We start from the raw sequence: 20,236 nt of genomic DNA, 5'->3' as shown, positions 1-20,236 counted from the left end.
ACATTCAGTGAACTTTTTACAGCATTTTTAATGTAAAGAGAGACAGGAATTTGAATCTGGAATTAGACACAGTTCTCCACCACTATTGACCTCAAAAACTCTGTGGGTGAGCTAGTCATTTTAAGGAGTGTGTTACATTCAAAATAGAGTGAATATTCAATATCCAAATAATTCAAATTACTATAAATTAATTCCTAAGCATAAATAAAATATAGTCTGTGTAAAAATTCAGAGGAGGGAAAAAGAAATATCTACAACTGTAAAAAGTCATAGTCATCCTAAATTATGTTAGTTGGGATTAATATAGTCTGGATTTTTACATGATTCGGTTGTTTTCTGTGATGTTCTCTGTAGAGCTGTTTTGTTATCCCTACCCCATTAACAGTTCTCTCTTCAACCTCTGCACAAAATGGGTAGCTGTATATTAATATAACTAGCACTTAGCTTTGCTGCCCATAATCAGATTTGGAGAAGGATCCTGGTTTGGGGATATGATGCGTATTACCATGTCTGTTTTTTGTTCAAAACCCTTAAAAGGTAGGGCTATCATTTTACTTTTTAGGGCTTATTTCTCTTTTCTTCAAGACTCAAAAAGATAAGTGTAAACATGCTCAACAGACTCACTGAGGGCTCCTCTTGCTGTAAAAACTGATTCTGCATGCACCATACTTTATATCCTGTAGCTGGGCTTGCAGGAAGTAAGGGAAACATTTGGGTGTGGGAAGGGAAGAAATTCATGGAGCATTTGAGAAGAAAGCATGTGAGGTTTCTCTGAGGGCAGGACTAGGATGGATTCAACTTTGGGTTGGGGAAGGTGGGGCTGGTGAATCTGAGTCCACCATGAAACCAGAAAACCTAGAAGGAATCTGGAGTTCCCTCAGCTCAGTATACCCCTGGCTCCCTGCAAAAGTAAATCCAAATCCTGCCAGGAGTAAAATTTCATCAGGTTAGACTCCCAGGTTTTCAAGAGATTAAGACTAATGAAATCTAAGTTTACAACCAAAGATCACCTATCACACAAGGAAATAATCTTCCATAAATGAGAGTCAGTAAAAAGCAATAAACAACAAACTTAGATCTTCTACAATGAAATCATCAGAATTTATTAGATACAGAATACAAAATACAAGTATATAAATGTTTTTAAAAATTAAAATTGGAATCGCTAAAATACGTCCACAATAAGATGCTTTTATATTTTTCAAATTTATTGCAGAATAATTTGCATACCATAAATTGCACCCATTTTCAAGGTACAATTCAATGAGTTTTGACAATATACATCTGTGAAACCATTACCACAAGCAAGATACAGAATATGCCCATCAGCATGAACTCTTACCTTGTTCTCCTTTGCAGTGGATTCCTTGCTCCACCATGGGTTCTGGGCAGCCATTACTTCCAGTTTGTGTTATTATAATAGACTTTGCATTGTCTAGAATTTTATATAAATGGAATTATGCATTTTGCACAGTTTTGGATTTGGCATCTTTGATTCAGCATAATGATTTTGAGTTTCATCCATTTTGTTGTGTGTGTCAGTAGTTCATTTCTTCTTATTACTAAGTAAAATTCCACTTTTTGGATATACCACTTTGTTTATCCATTCCCCAACGAGTGCACATTTGAGTTGCTTCCAGTTTTTGGCTGTCATGAATAAAGATGCAGTGAACATCTATGTAAAAGTCTTTATGTGCATGTATGTTTTCATTTCTCTTGGGTGGAATGAGAATGGAATGGCTGGATCAGATGATAGGTGTATGCTCAACTTTTGAAAACTGTCAAAACATTTTCCATGTTGATTGTACCATTTTACATACCCACCAGTGGCAGATGAAAGGTCCAATTGCCCCATATCCTCTTTAAAACTTGAAATAATCAACCTTATTTTAAGCCATTCTAGTTAGTTACAGAATCTCACCGTGGCTGTAATTTGTATTTCCCTATGATGAACAATAGGCTTACTCACCATTTTTATATCTTATTTTGTGAATTTTTTGTTTAAATCTCTTTTTTATTGATTTGCAAGAGTTCTTTTTGTATCCTGGATACAAATCTTTTGTCATACATATAATGAATATTTTCTCCCATTACGTGGCTTGCTTTTGTTTATTTTGTTTTTGGTGTATTTTGAAGAACTTTTGTCCTTTTAGTAATATTCTGCATTTTTTAGTGTAGAAGATTTTTACTACTTCTGATGATTTTATTCTTAAATATTTTGTTTTTGGACACTTTTAAATGGAATTGGTTTTTTAAATGTAATTTTCCAATTGCTTGTGGCTAGTATATTTATATAAACATTTAATTGTTTTTGTTATATTAACCTTGTAGCTTATGATCTTACTAAATGTACTTAATTAGTTTTGGTAGTTGTATTTTAGATTCTGTAGGATTTTCTATGTCAATAAGCATATCTTTGGCAAACAAGAAATTTTATTTTTCCTATCTAATACTTAGGACTTTTATTTATTTTTCTTGCCTTATTGCCAGGCTGGGAACTCTCAGTACAGTGTTGACTAGAAGTGATGAGAAAAGACATCTGTACAATGTTCCCATTATTAGGGGGAAAGCATTCAATTTATTATTAATGGCTGGGCGCAGTGGCTCACGCCTATAATCCTAGCACTCTGGGAGGCCTAGGTGGGAGGATTGCTCAAGGTCAGGAGTTCAAGACCACCCTGAGCAAGAGCGAGACCCCCATCTCTACTAAAAATAGAAAGAAATTAATTGACCAACTAAAAATATATATAGAAAAAATTAGCCAGGTATAGTGGTGCATGCCTGTAGTCCCAGCTACCTGGGATTCTGAAGCAGAAGGATTACTAAGCCCAGGAGTTTGAGGTTGCTGTGAGCTAGGCTGATGCCATGGTACTCTCTAGCCCAGACAACAGAGTGAGACTGTGTCTCAAAAAAAAAAATAAGTTTATTATTAATATATAGGTTTTCCATGGATGCCCTTTGTCAGATTGAAGAATTTTATTTTTTAAATGGCTTACAGTTTTTTAAAATCATAAATAAATATTAAATTATATCAAAAGATTTTTATGATATATGGAAATTATTATATGCTTTTTCCTTTATTATATTAATGTGATGACTGTGTTTATATGATTGATTTTATATGATTAAACTGTCTTGTATTCCTGGGATAAATCTTACTAGGTCATAATATATTAGTTTTTAAACATATTGCTGAATATGATTTACTAATATATTTTTTAAAAATTTTGCCTTATGAGGGATATTGATCTCTTATTTTCCTTTTTTTTATATGTTCTTGTCAGCTCTTGGAAGTAGGGATATGGTAGCTGGATGACGGTGTGCTTATTTATTAGCTCTATATATTTATCATAAGACCCACAAGCGTTCAAGTTTATTACAAAATATGAAAGATACGGTTTCTTAAAGGAGCTGTCCAGTAGGAATAAACCGTTAAGAGGATGTGTCCTTAAAGGCTCTGCTCAAATGTGAGCAGAGAGGCCTTCCTGGCCACTTTATGTAATGCAATACTATCTGTCCATCAATGTTAGTTTCTTGCTGTATTTATGTTTCTTCATAGCATTCATCATTACCCAACATAATATATATTCACTTGTTTATTTGCTTATGGTCTATCTCCCCCACTAGGAGGTAAACTCCATGAGAAAAGTGTCCTTGCCTTTTTTTTTTTCCTTCTCTTGACTCTTGGCTATTATCTAGGATAGATTCTGGTAGACGTTTTCAAACATCTAGATGTGGAGAAAGACCTCAAGAGAAAGAGATAACTGACTTTCGTCTGCAATGAGACACAGAAAGATTGTGTGCCCTGGAGCCAGATTGCTGAGATTTGCATCCCAGCTGCACCACTGACTAACTACGTGACCTTAGGCAAATTACCGAGTCACTTTTTACCTAAATTTTTCAATCTGTACAATAGGATAATAACAGCATCCACCTCAAAAGGCTGTCATAAGAATTGAGTAAATTGATACATTTGAAACATTAAGAAAAGGACCTGACATATAATAAATGATCTCTAAATGTTTACAAAGTAAGTGATACACGTACCTTTCAGGTTGCCATGGATCGCGACTGGACTCTTGGAACCAGAAGTGGGACCGCCCTTCATGTCTTATATTCTTTTGTTGTGTGCATGGCCAATCTTACCTGCTTCATGATTCTCCTGATCCACGACTCAGCTCTGGAGTTGTAGCCCCTCCTCTAATCAGGCTTGAAGTCGACATTATAGTTTCATTTCTGATCAGGTGTTCCTTTTAAACTGAGTGAACACAATTAAGGCCTACCCAGTCCAGATGGTCCACTGCAGTGAAACCTGAATGAGGTTCCTTTACAAATAAACTGTTGGAAAATATCTGAATAACGCTGTAGGGAATTTATAGATAGCATTATTCGCAATTAACTTAGATGTACAATGGTTTCATTTCAAGTCGAATTCTCCTTCCCTAGAGAGTTGACAGTGGGTCTACGGCCACATCCAACTGGGTCCTGCTCTGGTGTTTTCTCGGCTCTCATTGGCTTTGCTTTCTCTGTCCCGATCTGAGTTGTCCTCTTCTTAGGTCCCTTGCTGTCCTAGGTGAGCAGTTGATATCTTCTGCCAGAGAACTGCCTGTAGCTGTGCAGAGGTGACAGGACTTTGCTGAGTCCCTCTGAGAATTGCTCCATGTCCCTTATAGTACAAAAGTCTGCTGCCGTAACACCCAAAACCATCCTCTGTTGCTGCTGCTCTTTCTATGTCTCTGTCACATATCTGCCATATACATTCTGTCTGTTGGTCATCAACTCCATGGCTGCTGAGGAGGAAGCAACTCTTGCTCAGTGGAGGGAACTATTAAGTCCATTTTAAGTAGAGCTAATATGAAGAATACTCTCTCTCTTCTAGAAAGCTGCAACAAGCCTTACTGTGGTTTGTCCATTTTCCATTTCATAGTCTCCCCTTGGATAGAACAAAGAACTAGGATCAACGATGCTATCTAGCAATAAAATATTACCTAATTCTCTGCTAATTTTTTATTACTAATGATAGATGTTACATTAGTAGGGAAAAAAAGCTTAGTCAGAACTGATGAAAAGTTAAATCACTCAGTCTTTATTCCCATCATATGTACAGAGCAGACCGGTGAGTTACAACCAGATTTAGAATGCTGCTGTCTCTGGCTCTGGGCACCTTAGGTGGTCCTGGGCTGTCCAGTTCCTTTGACTTTCCTGAACATTTACTATCAACTTCTGGAAAACACCTTGTCATAGAATCAGCTTTGCAGATATGGTTCTTAGATGACACATTTTTCTAAGTTTGGCCCCTTTTAAATTTCTTCCAATGCTCTTTAGATTTCTGAGTCCTTAGAAGAATCCAAAAAGAGTGATCCATAGTCTAATTGGAGATTGACCTCAACTCAACTGTGTGTGCGTGTGTGTGTGTGTGTGTGTGTGTGTGTGTGTGTGTGGACAGATAGATAAATGGATAGATTGATAGATAGATATAAAACCACCTCTAAATAAATTTTGAATCTGAGGTGTGGGATGGGTCTTAATGTCCCAGAGTGATAAGTAACTGCTAATTCTATGAAGCCTTATCTTTTATATAAAAGAATAACCACATTCCTGATATACTTCTAGATGCACTGAAATGCTGTTTCCTATGAAGATCCATAAAAATGTAATAAAATAAGAAAAAAAAAGATTAGACTTATTATTCAATAATCCTTCCTCTTACTGCTTCATTTCTGTAAATACTTGTATTAAACATATCCACTATTGCCTTTCCTGGCAAGGTCCCTGCTTAGAGGCTGTACATTACATTAACCCAACCCATGGTCCCAGCCGATGACCAGGGTTGGTGACCAACAGGAGCCAGTCAATTTCTTTATCTCATGAATTTGAACCAAGAGACAAAAAGAGTAGCTTTTAGAACTGGAAGGCCCTGTGAACATAGGAGTGGTGGCCGGGTTTTGCCACGTATGAGATGACTAGATGCTGCAAGTCAGTTGCTATAGAGCAGCAGGCAAACAGAGAAGATGCCAGAGAGACATACAGGCAAAAGACCCTGTAGCCCTAAAAGAGACAGAACAGACTTCATTCCTGAGGACTTTTCAGCAGCTTCAATACCACACTTAGCTTTATTTTCTATCCTTAGGGTCTGCAAGAACTGCATCTTTTCAATAAACTGCCTTTTATTGGTGCTACCTTGAGTGGGTTTATGTTACCTGCAAACAATAGAGCTTTGTAAGCAGCATACCTTTCAGTGCTTGAGACCAGCCTCAGTGTCTTATTCCACTATACGGATCGCCAAGAGGAACGCAGTGTTTGACAGAGTAGGGACTCAGCAAATTGATTGAAATTCATGACTGTGGCTGACCATTTTTTACTTTCAATTCATCTAAGTGGTTTTTGCCATACAACTTCACTCATCCTTAGAGTAACCCTGTTATGCTGAATTCCTTTAACAACAGAAAAACAAAGTTCCAAAAGCCCACCAGTCTTACAAGGAAGAAGTATTGAGCACAATGTGCTTTGGGGAGCAATGGAATGGCCTCATAGTCACACAACTTTCTTATCTTCTTGGTCTCTGAAGTACTGTTAGAATTACTCCTGAAGTCATTTTGGTCTTCCAAGTTGTTAATTATTAATAAAATACAAATATCTAGGCCAATATTTCCCAAAATGTATTCTGCAGAATTCTAATCTTTTGAGCTTTTTCATGAAAAAAATTAGGCAGGAAGACAAATAAATTGTGAGACACCATATATTATGTTCTCATCTTGGAGATTCATGAACCACTGCAGCATACTAAAGGCTCTGAGAAGTCCTGCAGTAAAGAAATGTACTTAGGGTGGTTTAGGTGCAGATGAGTATGGCATAGTCATTAAGGACACTGCGACTCTGTCAACCTGCAGCTTTGTGACTTAGGCAAAGTGAGGTTAAGAGCAGCCCCTGCCTCAAAAGGCTATTGGGTGAATTAAATCAGGCAATGAGTACAAAGCACCTAGTACCTGAGCAGCACAGGGAGACACTTGAAATGTTAGCTGTTTTTATTATTAATTCTTGGATTGTGCCTATTGAACAAAGTGCCTATTGACACCTCTCAGAACACATCCTTTGGGGGATATTAGGAGGAAGAAAAGCTTTTTAAGAGAGGAAGGGAGCAAGAACCACCACGAGAGGAGAGAGTGAAATGAACAGAAGTAATTTTGCTTATTTTATAATTCTGTTTAATGCAGCAATCGTAAATTTAGGTGTAGTCCTCTCTCCAATCTTACAGTGCCAGGCTTACAGCAGGCATTTAATAGAAAGGCCTGCTATTTAATTAATTTAAAATATACATGGCGATTGGGCGCAGTGGCTCACGCCTGTAATCCTAGCACTCTGGGAGGCCGAGGCAGGCGGATTGCTCGAGGTCAGGAGTTTGAAACCAGCCTGAGCAAGAGCAAGACCCCATCTCTACTATAAATAGAAAGAAATTAATTGGTCAACTAACATATATATAGAAAAATTAGCTGGGCATGGTGGCACATTCCTGTAGTCCCAGCTACTGGGGACACTGAGGCAGAAGGATAGCTTGAGTCCAGGAGTTTGAGGTTGCTGTGAGCTACGCTGATGCCACGGCACTCACTCTAGCCTGGGCAACAAAGCAAGACTCTGTCTCAAAAAATTAAAATAAAATATACATGGCAAATATATCTTAACTTTCCCATGAGCTGTCATCTTTCTGCATTAGAGCAAGAGAAAAATCCTGATCTAGAAGTCCTAGAAGGTGTTTCAAAGTGGCCTTAGTGTTAGTGTCCAAGGTCACAGAAATACTTTCAGTGCTCCAGAGATGGAAAAGTAAAGGTAAAAGCAGCCTCCTTGCCAGCTCCTACTTCCTTCAGGGTTTGAACACGAGGCAAAACTTCAGCACCAAGATTACAGCAAAGTAAAACAGCAACACCCCTGCTAGTTAGAAAACAAAGAATGAACAAGCAGAGACTGATCCTAGCTTTAATGCAATTTTAACTGCTTTTGTGTTGAAAATATACACCAGAGTATAACTAGTGTTACCTCAGTCTTACATAAGAAATTAGCGGTGTCCATTCAAAAGAAAAATGATAATTGCTCAGTGGGAAAAAAATGTAAGATGTCCTTAACAATATTGTTTCAGAAACACCCAAATGAAAAACATATAATTAGGGTAAACAAACCCAGCTGTGGTTGGTTTGATTAATATCTCTAACTCTCAAATCAGTCTCCAAGTGTTCACTTCTCATTAAATCTGTCATTGTTTTTATGGCCAGCTCTTCTTCTTTGCTTTATAACTTCTTCTTTGCTTTATAGACAGGCAGATACCCAGATAGACAGATGCATAGACAAGAAACTTATGATGACCATTCAAATATATTAGCTTTTTAAAACTTCCTCATCACTGGCAGATACAAGAAGGCAGACAGACATTAAGGACTTGAATGAATGAGAAGGAGGAAGACTATACTGCTAAAGACAATATACACAGGAGTTAAGAGCATAGATTTTAGGATTGGAGAGACCTGGAATCTCAATTATGGCCCCACTACATAGCAACAATGTGACATTTGAAAAGGTACTTAAGCTTCTCAGCTTCCATTTACTAAAGGTAATATCTAAGTTTCCAAGTTGTCATAAGGATTAAATGAGATACTACGTGCAAAACGTTAGCACTGGGCCTGGCACGCAGCTACAGTAGAGAACATTTTAGTAAACGCTCTGTGCCAGGAATTGTGCTAAATGAATTTAAATAAATTCTTCCACCTAATTTTCAAAATAGTCTTTCAGGAGTAGATGCATCTATTATCTCCTCTTTATAGGTGAGGAATCTGAGACTTAGAGACATCAGGCAATTGGACTAAGGAAGTGGCAGAGGCTGGCTTTAAGCCCACATTGGCTGACTCCAGAGACTTCCCTTCTGACTACCACATGTGATAGACTCCGATAGTGGTTACTTTATTTACTGAGAACTCACTATGCACCTGGAGCTCCACGAATTTCACAAATAACTCACTTAATATTTGTTGCACTAAAAAGTCAGTTTCACCTTTCATTCTACAGATGAGAAATTAAGGCATCAAGAGATTAAACATGATCCTCAGGCAGGGTTGGCTTCACGGACCCTGTCATTTGAAGGGCCCCCTGCTCACATAATGCTCTGCTGTTGCCATCTTGAAATTCTTAAGCATCTTTGAAGAAGGGGCCCCATATATATATTTTTTTTAATTTTTTTAAATTTTTGCATTAGGTTTCAAAGATTAAGCAGCCAGTCCTGCCCTTAAACCTTTTCCTTCTGCCATTGCACTTCCAGGGATAGTTGAGTTAAAGCTGGAGTGAGGGGGCTACTCCTTTCTGAGAGCAGAATTAATAGCCTCATACCTTCAGGATCCTAGAAATAGAATCCTATAAATTAATATTTGCAAGTACTGCCTAATGACAGGACAGTCTTAGAAAATGAATGGAATGGTGATAGAGTTGGAGTAGGAAATTTAAAACATGCAATTATACCACATTCTTATTAGTACTTTTTTTTTTTTTTTGAGACAGAGTCTCGCTTTGTTTCCCAGGCTAGAGTGAGTGCCGTGGCGTCAGCCTAGCTCACAGCAACCTCAAACTCCTGGGCTCAAGCGATCCTTCTGCCTCAGCCTCCCGAGTACCTGGGACTACAGGCATGTGCCACCATGCCTGGCTAATTTTTTCTCTATATATTATTTGGCCAATTAATTTCTTTCTATTTATGGTAGAGACGGGGTCTCCCTCTTGCTCAGGCTGGTTTCGAACTCCTGACCTCAAGCAATCCGCCCACCTCAGCCTCCCAGAGTGCTAGGATTAAAGGCGTGAGCCACCGTGCCCGGCCATTTATTAGTACTTTTTAAAGGATGGGAAACTTGCTCTCTCATAAGTTTTCATGGCAACAGTACCATAGATTATACTATCAAAGAATAAATGCCCTGAGACATATCACACCTGGACACCACCACAATGCCCAATAGATCTCTAGAAAAATAAAGCCAAACAGATAAGAAAATAAATGTTTATAGTGGTACTATGGCTGGCTTAATTTAATGTGTGTTGTAGAGTAAGAACTTAGTAATTGGGTTCATTTCATACTGGTAGAGGGGAAGCACTTCATCACTCACCTTGGCACAAAACACCAAGATTACCTCCAAACAGGAGAAATTGTCAGAGCACTTTCCCTTTGCTTTCATCTCTTGGTTCTTTGTACTTCAGCCGTCTTTTCTCCCACCATAGGAAGGCTCTCTGCAAATGGCAGGAAGATGGCAGCTACCTACCAAAGGCTCACATCCCACCAGCTTGCAATCCAAAAGAAAAGTGGCCATTTCTCCCCCGGCCTCCCTATGTCAAAACCTATGGAAAGGCTCAGATTGGCTCTAGTTGGGACAAATACTTATGCGTTAGACCAATCAATGTGAACAGAGAGATGAGGATACTGTGATTGGTCAAGTCTGAGTCACATGTCTACCTATGAAGCCAGGAGTAAATGGGACACTCTGATTGGCCAGGCTGCCAGACTGGGTTGCCCTATTTATTTATACAGAATTTCATGGTTAATCTGAAATTCAAATTTAGCTGGATGTTCTGTATTTTATCTGTCAACCCTGCCACCAAAATCACAGAGGACATGGGTGGAGCAGTTGCTGATAGAATGAGCATTCGTGGACTTACAAAAACAATACTTCTGAAAGAATCCAGCTCAAACTTTTTGGTTTCTTATTTAGGCCCAAAAAGGTTAGATCTCAGTTCCAAATACCAGGGGAAAAGGTGATCTTTTCTGGCTGAGTTCCAGTTACACCCCCATTTTCAGGGTCAAACCATTCACCTGTGACATAGAATAACCACTTGATTCTCTCAATTAATTACCTTTTCCATCACTGATTTCTGTGTCCAACAGCTGTTGAAATTCAACTTAAAACTTTAAATTCATTTTTCTGACCAAGCGACCATTGGGGAATCCAACCAGATCACAATGCTTATGCCATTTGTACATTGGGATTGGTTGTGTTAAAAGTTCAGGATGACATTTTATTTTAAACGTAGTGAAAAGACTGGTTGTCTTTTTCTTTTCTCTTCCTTTCTTCTAACAAACCAGGATATACTTTTTAAAATGTTGAACCAAAAAAATATATTTTGCCAAAGGCCTATGCAGTCAAATCCTATTGCAGAAATTAATCTATTTAATTGAAAAATATTTAAGGGAACTTTAGCCAGTGGCGCAGATAGTGCAAACAATATGGGATAGAATTAAATTATTGTGCAAAAGGAAAATTTGGATGGCCCCCTGAAATATGTTGAAATGTAATTTATTCTTGAAAATCAGGCTCAAGCATTGTGACCTTGAGGTATATTTAAAAATGAAGATAAAAAAATGTCCCTTTCTTCCTTACTCCGTCTTCTGGCAGTCTTTTTGCCCTCCCTTGGATTCTCATCCTCATGCAAAGCATGATAAAAATGTAGAAGAAAATCTAGAACAGTCCAATAGAAATATAATGTGAGCCAAATATGTAACTTAAAATTTTATAATAGCCACATTTTTTAAAGTAAAAAGAAATAGGTGATAGGATTTTTAATAGTATAGTTTATTTAACCTAATGTATCTAAAATATTTTAACATGTAATAATTATACAAATTATTAATGAGATAATCTACATTATTTTTATACTTATTGCAAGCACATCTCAGTTGGATACTAACTTTTAATTGGAAATACTTGATTTGTATTCAGATTTCATGAAATGTACAGGGGGAAAAAGTATATTCATAAATCCAAATTGTTCCCAAAATTATTTTATAATTTTCCAATAACTGAACCGAGTATTGGCTTTTAAATTTAAATGTAAATTAATTAAAATTAGATGAAAGTAAAAATCCAGTTCCTCAGTTACAATAGCCTTATTTGGTTGCCACATGTGACTAGCGGCTACATATCAAACAACACAAAACTAGAGTCACTTCACTTTCTAAAGTGATTTTGAAAAATCATTCCAACTTTAAGTGAACTGTATGTGAACAATTTCTTTGCGTTTTTAAGGATCCTTACTGAATTAGTTTTCTATTGCTGCCGTAACAAATCACCACAAATTTAGTGGCTTAAAAATACACAAATTTATTATTTTGCAACTCGGGAAGTCAAAAGTCTGATACAAGTTTCACTGGGCTAAAATCAAGGTCTTGGCAGGGCTGCATTCCTTCTGAAGGTTCTGGAGAATTCATTTCCTTTTTTTTTTTCAAGGACAATTTACATTTATTTGCTGATGACTCTGAATAAACATACTTCAAACAGCAGAAGTTAAAGAGTCTGTTTGTTATGTGAAGCCACTTCTCGCCAACACCTAAAGGTGGTCCGCGTGAAGTAACTTGAACATCATCTTCAAGGTGAGGCCCGTGCGCTGGGCAAACAGCTGGTGGGTCCTTCTGGTCCTTCTGGCCTGGATGGGGGCCTCCGAGGAATACTTGTTCTCATACTTGTGCTTGATGTGTTTCCACAGCTTCCCCTCATTGATGTGCTCTTAGATCGCATCTGCCCCTTGATCGAAGGCACTCTCCAAGAACAGGGCGCCTAAGGCGATGGTGAGGGCGAAGGTGGACGTGCTGCGGAACAGCAGGGAGGACAACCTTGCAGTAAACGTCGGGCCTACCATGTTTCTTCCCTCCATTTCCTTCTTTTGGAAGCTGCCTGCATTACTTGGATCATGGCCTCTTTCCCTTATCTTTTAAACCAGCGACACTGCATCTCTCTGACCTGTCTTCCATTGCCACGTCTCCTTGACCACCCACATTTTAATAGGTGTGTGGTGGGATCTCATTACAGTTTTAATTTTCATTTCCCTTTCCACGTGCTAATTGGCTATCTATGTATCATTTTTAGTAAGGTGCCTGCTAAACTCTTTTGCCCATATTTAAACATTGTTTTCTTATGATTCAATTTGGAGAATTCTTATATTCCAGCCATAAGTCCTTTATCAGATACACGATTTGCAAATGCTTTCTCTAAGTACTTAGCTTGTCTTTCCATTGACTTATGAGTGTCTTTCAAAGAGCAGAAGTTTTTAAGTTTGAAGTCAAATTTATCAATGTGTTCTTTATTTGACTGTGCTTTTGATGTCATACCTAAGATATCTTTGCCTAGCTCATGTCACAAAACTTTTCTCCTTTGTTTTCTTCTAGAGGTTTTGTGGTTTTACATTTAGGTTGATGATCCATTTTGAATCGTGTTATATATATTGCAAGGTATGGATTTTCCTTGCATGTATACGTAGGTATCCAATTGTTACACCATTTATTTTGAAGACTATCCTTTCTTCACTGAATTACATTTGCACCTTTGTTGAAAATCTATTGGCTCTATTTCTGAACACTCTGTTCTGTTCAATCTTTACACTAATATCACACTTCTTGATTATCATAGCTTTAAAATTAAAGTCTTGAAATAAGGGAAGTCCGCCAACTTTGTTCTTTTTGAAAATTCTTTGGACTACTTTAGGTCCTATGAATTTTAGAATTTGCAGGTCAATTTTTAAAACAAACAAAAAAATGCCTCAGAGATTTTGATTGAGAATGAACTGAATCTGTAGATCAGTGTGAGACAAATTCAAATCTTAACAATATTGTGTCTCTGAGTGATGAACATGTCTCCATTTATCTAGGTCTTTTTAAATATCTCTTTGAAATATTTTAACAATTTTGGTGTATAGGTCCTGCCTGTCTTTTGTCAAATTTATCCTTAAGTATTTTTTTATATTTTTAAATATTTTATTTTTGATTATTTGTTGCTAACATATACAAACATAATTGATTTTTGTATATTGATATTATATCTTCCAACCTTGCTAAACTCACTTATTAATTCTAGTAACTTTGTGGATTCCATCACATTCTACATAGACAATCTGTGAATAAACAGAGGTTTACAGTTTTCTTTCCAATCTTGATGCCTTTTATTTCTTTTTCTTGCTCAATTGCACTGGTGAGAACCTCTAGTGTGATATTGAATAGAAATGACCAAAGCAGGCATCTTTATCTACTCTTGATCTTATGTGAAAAGCCATTCAGCCTTTCACTATGAAGTATAATGTTAGCTAATTTTTTTTTTTATAGATGTTTTCAATCAGGTTTAGGAAGCTCCTGATAATATGGATTTTCTTGTATAAATTGGTATTTTTCTGTCTTAAATATTGTTTGAATTCACCAGTGAAGCCATCTGGGCTTGGAGGGTTTTTTTTTTTTTTTAATGGAAAAATTTTTTAACTGTAAATTCAATTTTTTAACAGAAATGGAATAGTTTGTGTCTTTCAAGAGATTTGCTTGTTTTAGAATTTATTGTCATGAAGTTTTCATGACTCCCTATTGTCTTTTTAATATCGGCAAAGTCTCTAGTGATGTCTCCTTTCTCATTCCTGATGTTGGTAATTAGTGTCCTCTCCACCCCCTGCCATCAGTCTGGCTAGTGGTTTACAGATTTCATTGATTTTTCTCAAAGAACCAATTTTTGCTTTTGTTGATTTTCTCTATTGCTTTTCTGGTTTTTATTTCACTGATTTCCTTTCTCATCTTTCTGATCTTATGCTTACTTTGGGTTTAATTTTCCTTTTTCTTTCATTTCTTAAGGTGGAAGAAAAGCCACTGAGTTGAAACCTTTAGTGCTATAAATTTCTCTCTAAGTACTGTTTTAGCTGCATGTCACAAATGTTCATATGTTGTGTTTTCATTTTCATTTACTTCAAAACATTTTCTAAATCACCATTTGGTTTCCTTTTTGACCGACCCATGGATTATTTAGAAGTATGTTATATTATTTCTTAATATATGGCATTTTCCAGGTATCTTTCTAGTATTCATATCTAATTTAACTTGATCATAATCAAGCATACTTTGTATACCTTGAATCCTTTAAAATTTATTCAAGTTGTTCCATAGCTCATTGATATGGCAATATTTTTTTTTGATAAGCCAGACTTTTCCTCTCTGTATTTGATTTTGGGTCATTTCTATTGTTTTTTTTTTTATTTTATTTTATTTTTTTTTTTGAGACAGAGTCTCGCTTTGTTGCCCAGGCTAGAGTGAGTGCCATGGCGTCAGCCTCGCTCACAGCAACCTCAAACTCCTGGGCTCGAGTGATCCTTCTGCCTCAGCCTCCCGAGTAGCTGGGACTACAGGCATGCGCCACCATGCCCGGCTAATTTTTTATATATATATCAGTTGGCCAATTAATTTCTTTCTATTTTATAGTAGAGACGGGGTCTCGCTCTTGCTCAGGCTGGTTTTGAACTCCTGACCTTGAGCAATCCGCCCGCCTCGGCCTCCCAAGAGCTAGGATTACAGGCGTGAGCCACAGCGCCCGGCCCATTTCTATTGTTATGGCTTCACATCAGTTATCTTTTCCTTTGCAATATCTAATCTATCATTAATACCCCCAGCCCCAATGTATTTTTCATCTCAGACATTGTAGTTTTCATCTCTAGAAGTCTGATTTGAATCTTTTAATATCCTCTATTTCTTTACTTAACGTGTCAATCTTTCCTCTAGTTTGATGAACATATGATATACAGTTATAATAACTGTTTTAGTGTCATTGTCTGCTAATTTCATCATCAGTGTCATTTCTGGGTCAGTTTCTATTGATTGATTTTTCTTCTCATCAGAAGTTATATTTTTTCTGCTTCTTTACATAACTGGTAGTGTTTTATTGGATGCCAGATATTCTGAATTTTACCTTGTTGGATGTTGGATATTTTTATATTTTTATAAAACTTTTATTTACCCTTCCAGGCTTTATAGTGCCAGAATTAAACATATTTTTACATGGCTGCTGAAATGAGGCTAAACTAGTCATAGACATTAAATTAAAAGTATTACATTGATGAAAAAAAGGTTGACAGAGATTATTAAATTTGTTATGATAGAAGGGGCTACCCAAAATATTGTCTGCTTTAATCTTTGGTATCTATAAATGATTATCAAAGTTAGGGATCCTCAAACTATATGGGGGCCAAATCCAGTTCACCACTTGTTTCTGTAAATAAAGTTTTATTGGAACACAACCATGCTCATTTATTTATCTGTCATCTATGCTGCTTTTGTACTACAATGGCAGAGTTGAGTACAGAGTCTGTATGGCTGGAAAATCCTAAAATATTTACTATTTTGCTCTTTATGGAAAACTTAGCTTAAGTCTAATCCAAGTCACTGAAATCAATGTTTTTGTTCATCTAAACAAGATATTAGTAGCAAAGCATTTCCTAGCATGCCAGATAACACATATCCCTAAGTACACAATGCAATCCAGACTGTGTACATGCCAATATGTGTTTCTTATTGTTGGTTTCTTAAGCTGTCCTAAAATTTTAAGAACCATATAACACCATCAAGCAAATGAATTAAAAATAGCATGGTAACTGGCATTCTGGCTTCCAAATTTATAAATTCTACTATATATATATTTTTATAGAATCTAAATTTGGGACTGGAGTATATTCACATCTTCCTTTAAATGTGAAATTCCCTCAAAATAAAAACAGTAGTCAAAGAGCACAAGAAAAAGATAAACAAAAACTGCAATACATATAATGAGGAGTAAAACATGTCTTATTCACTGTCAACATCAGTTGCAGTGGAAAATTTTATTTAATTTTCTATTCACTATATTAAAATTACATGGAGCCTGAGATATTCTAGCCAAATAATTTTTACTAATATAATTTTTCCAGATATGGGAAAATGAATGTTTTTGCAGATACTTCAAAGCTCTAAGATTTTTATTTTTTAAATTCAATAATCTATTTAGACTTCCATGTAGAAAGCTTATGTGTTTAATTTTAGCGACATAGGCAAAAGCCTCCACTCTTCTTTTTCCGAGAGAGAAAACACATAATCTAGACTGCTGCCTTTGGCTTTTTAATGATTCTTTTTACTGCCTTCCATCATGTGGGCAATCCATCTCTTTAGCCATCTAAAGTCACAGGCAGACACACAAATAAACAAGAGGAGGGCAAATGATTGTCTATGTTGTTCAGAGCATAAACTAGTTCTGAAATTTGGGCATATTCCCTTAAATAGAAAGCTGACCTCTCTCAGAGTAATAAACTTAAGGATAAAGCTTTCTCTTCTGCTGCTGCTCCTTCCTCTTCTCCTCCTCCTCCTCCTCCTCCTTCTAATTTTCTTTTGTGTGAACAGTTGAAGAGCTGTTGGGATCCAAGTTCTGTGGGGCTCTGAGGATGACAGAAAAGTGTATGAAAAAAAAAAAAAGAAAGAAAAGGGTATGAGACAAAGGGGAGAAAATGAGAGAAAAGGGGGAAAGAGTCTTCTAGGCTAATCAGTAACTAGATTTATCGATCGCTAGTTGATTTTAAAAAACAGTTTCTATGCAAACACAGAAGTATTGTTCCATATTGGAAAGGCTGTATGGGCAGCGGCAGTGGCTACATGAGTGTTTGGTGATAGGGAGAGAGGTGAGGATTTAAATAGTAAGAGAGGAGTAAGTCTTCATGTTATCAGTTTCTATTCAACCTTATTTTAATTGGATCATGTACTATATACTAGTGTTTTCACTCGAGCTGCCTTGATGGGTATTCAAGTGGATTCCAGATGAAATTTTCACCTAAAGGACATGTAAAGCCAGTGAACAGAACTTGCTTTAATACATCCAGAAGGTTTCTGCAGAATTGAATTTCTACAGCTGACTGTTTAACAGTAATCAAATCCATAACTCAATAGGCAAGTAATCACGCTCTCTGACATCAACTAGGATTCGAAAAAGAAACAAACAATCTAGGATATTCATTATACTTGTATTTGATTCATTCAAAAACCATTGTAAATTGCTCACTTCATGGGAAATCAAGAATGTAATTAATGGAGTCAAGTAAATTCTTGGATCATTAGAAAGAAGCACTAGACTATGGCCATACCTTGATTCTCGCTCTAGCATCTGACTCTGTCAATAAACAACACATGTTTCATCCCACAATTGGCAGGTTAAGATTTTATTTGTTTCTTTATTGTGTTCATAAAAGATCAAGAATCCCACTCTCGTGGTAATGAAACAAAAAAGTACCCCCTGACAGCATACAGTGGAAACTGACATTGGCTCTATAAACTTGGATTCTATTAGTAATAATAGCTAACTTTTCTGAGAACTTACCATGTGTCAGGCACCACATTAGGCAATTTACTTGAACTACATAATGTCAGATTAGTGGAAAAACAAAACCAAAAATTATTTAGTTCATATGAAAAAAAATCTAAATATACTGCTTTAAAGGGAGGAAAGGCAGGTTTGGGTTGGGGGAGGAAAATGTAAATTTAAAGATGATAATCCAGGAGGAAATTAGTTGTATGAGTCTTGAGCTCAGAAGAAAGATCTGGGTAAGAGATGTACATTTACATGTATTCAGGGGATTCGGAGAAGATAAAAATACAGAGAAACATGTACATTTAAGGAGTGGCCAAAAACACCGGAGCAAAACTAAGAGACAATGGCATTATCTCTTAGTATGATACCAAGTATTAATAGCATTTCAAGAAAGATATGAGTAATCAACAGTGACAATAAAAAGTGCAGTTTATAAAGAAGATACAGCAGTCACACAACCATGGTGGCCCATGCCTGTAGTCCTAGCTACTTGGGAAGCTGAGCCAGGAGGATCCCTTGAGCCCAGGAGTTTGAGGTTGTTGTGAGCTAGGCTGACCCCACGGCACTCTAGCCCAGGCAACAAAGCCGGACTCTGTCTCACAAAAAAAAAAGAAAAGAAAAGAAAAAAAACTTCTACGTGGAGCAGATCAAAACTACTTGGAAAAAACATAACTATTGGCTAAAAATTGAATGAAGTATCTTTCAAGATGATAACACACTAAAAGGTAATTCTTAAAATCAGGCAAAAAGCCAACTCAGTGTTGTTTTGGAGTTTCAAGAAAAAACCAAGAAAAGAAAATGAAATAGAAATAATCAATAAAGAAAAGAAAAGGCTAAATTATTTCTTATTGCTGATAAGAATAGTTCAATACCTAAAAAATACAAGTTAAAAAACTACTGAATAAGGGTATTTGGTGAGGTGGCCAGTTATAATATAAATATAGTTTCTCTTTATTATAGCAATAATAAACAATGAAATGATGCCAAAATGCCATTTATAATAAAGAAAAAACTTGAAAATGTTAAGAAATTTATTTAACAATATAGGCATAAAATCTATATGATCCAAGACAATTTTTTTTTTGAAACAGAGTTTTGCTCTGTTGCCCTGGCTAGAGTACAATGGCATCATCATAGCTCACTGCAACCCCAAACTCCTGAGGGACCCACCTGCCTCAATCTCCCTGGTAGCTGGGACTATAGGTACATGCCACCACACCTGGCTAGTTTTTTAATTTTTTTGTAGAGACAGGGTCTCACTATGTTTCCTAGACTAGTCTCAAACTCCTAGCCTCAAGTGATCCTCCTGCCTCAATCTCCCAAAGTGCTGGGATTATAAACGTGAGCCACCACTCCTGGCCTTAACTTTTATTCCAAATTTATACTTCACACTTTCTAAATTTTCTGTAATAAGCAAATATTATTTCATAATTACAAAACATTTAAATTGAAAATACAATATACTACTATTTAGGATACTTCTATTAGAAGACCTTGCTAATGTTTTTTCTTTTTTTTTTTTTGAGACAGAGTCTCACTCTATTGCCTGGGCTACAGTGCCATGGCGTCAGCCTAGCTCACAGCAACCTCAAACTCCTGGGCTCAAGTGATGCTTCTGCCTCAGCCACCCAAGTAGCTGGGACTACAGGCATGCACCACCATGCCCAGCTAATTTTTTCTATATATTTTTAGTTGGCCAATTAATATCTTTCTACTTTTAGTAGAGACGGGGTCTCGTCCGGTCTTGCTCAGGCTGGTTTCAAACTCTTGACCTTGAGCAATCCACCCACCTCGGCCTCCCAGAGTGCTAGGATTACAGGCGTGAACCACCGTGCCTGGCCAGAAGACTTTGCTATTAAATAAAATCATTTAAGATTCAAAATTAAAGCTGATGAAATTTAATATTGTAATTGACATTCATTCATGATAAAAATAATGTATTTATACAAAGATCATCAAAGAATAATAATGCCATTAGGTGAAGAGTTAATGGGGAACTTTATAATGGATCCCTTGGATTAACTGTAGCATTACTAAAAGTGGGACAACTAGACATTATGTGTCTTGTGATATGATGCAATAGGATGTACAGAGTG

Source organism: Microcebus murinus, chromosome 6, assembly GCF_040939455.1.
Source record: "Microcebus murinus isolate Inina chromosome 6, M.murinus_Inina_mat1.0, whole genome shotgun sequence".
NCBI classification, from domain to species: Eukaryota; Metazoa; Chordata; class Mammalia; order Primates; family Cheirogaleidae; genus Microcebus; species Microcebus murinus.
This window is presented reverse-complemented; position numbering follows the sequence as displayed.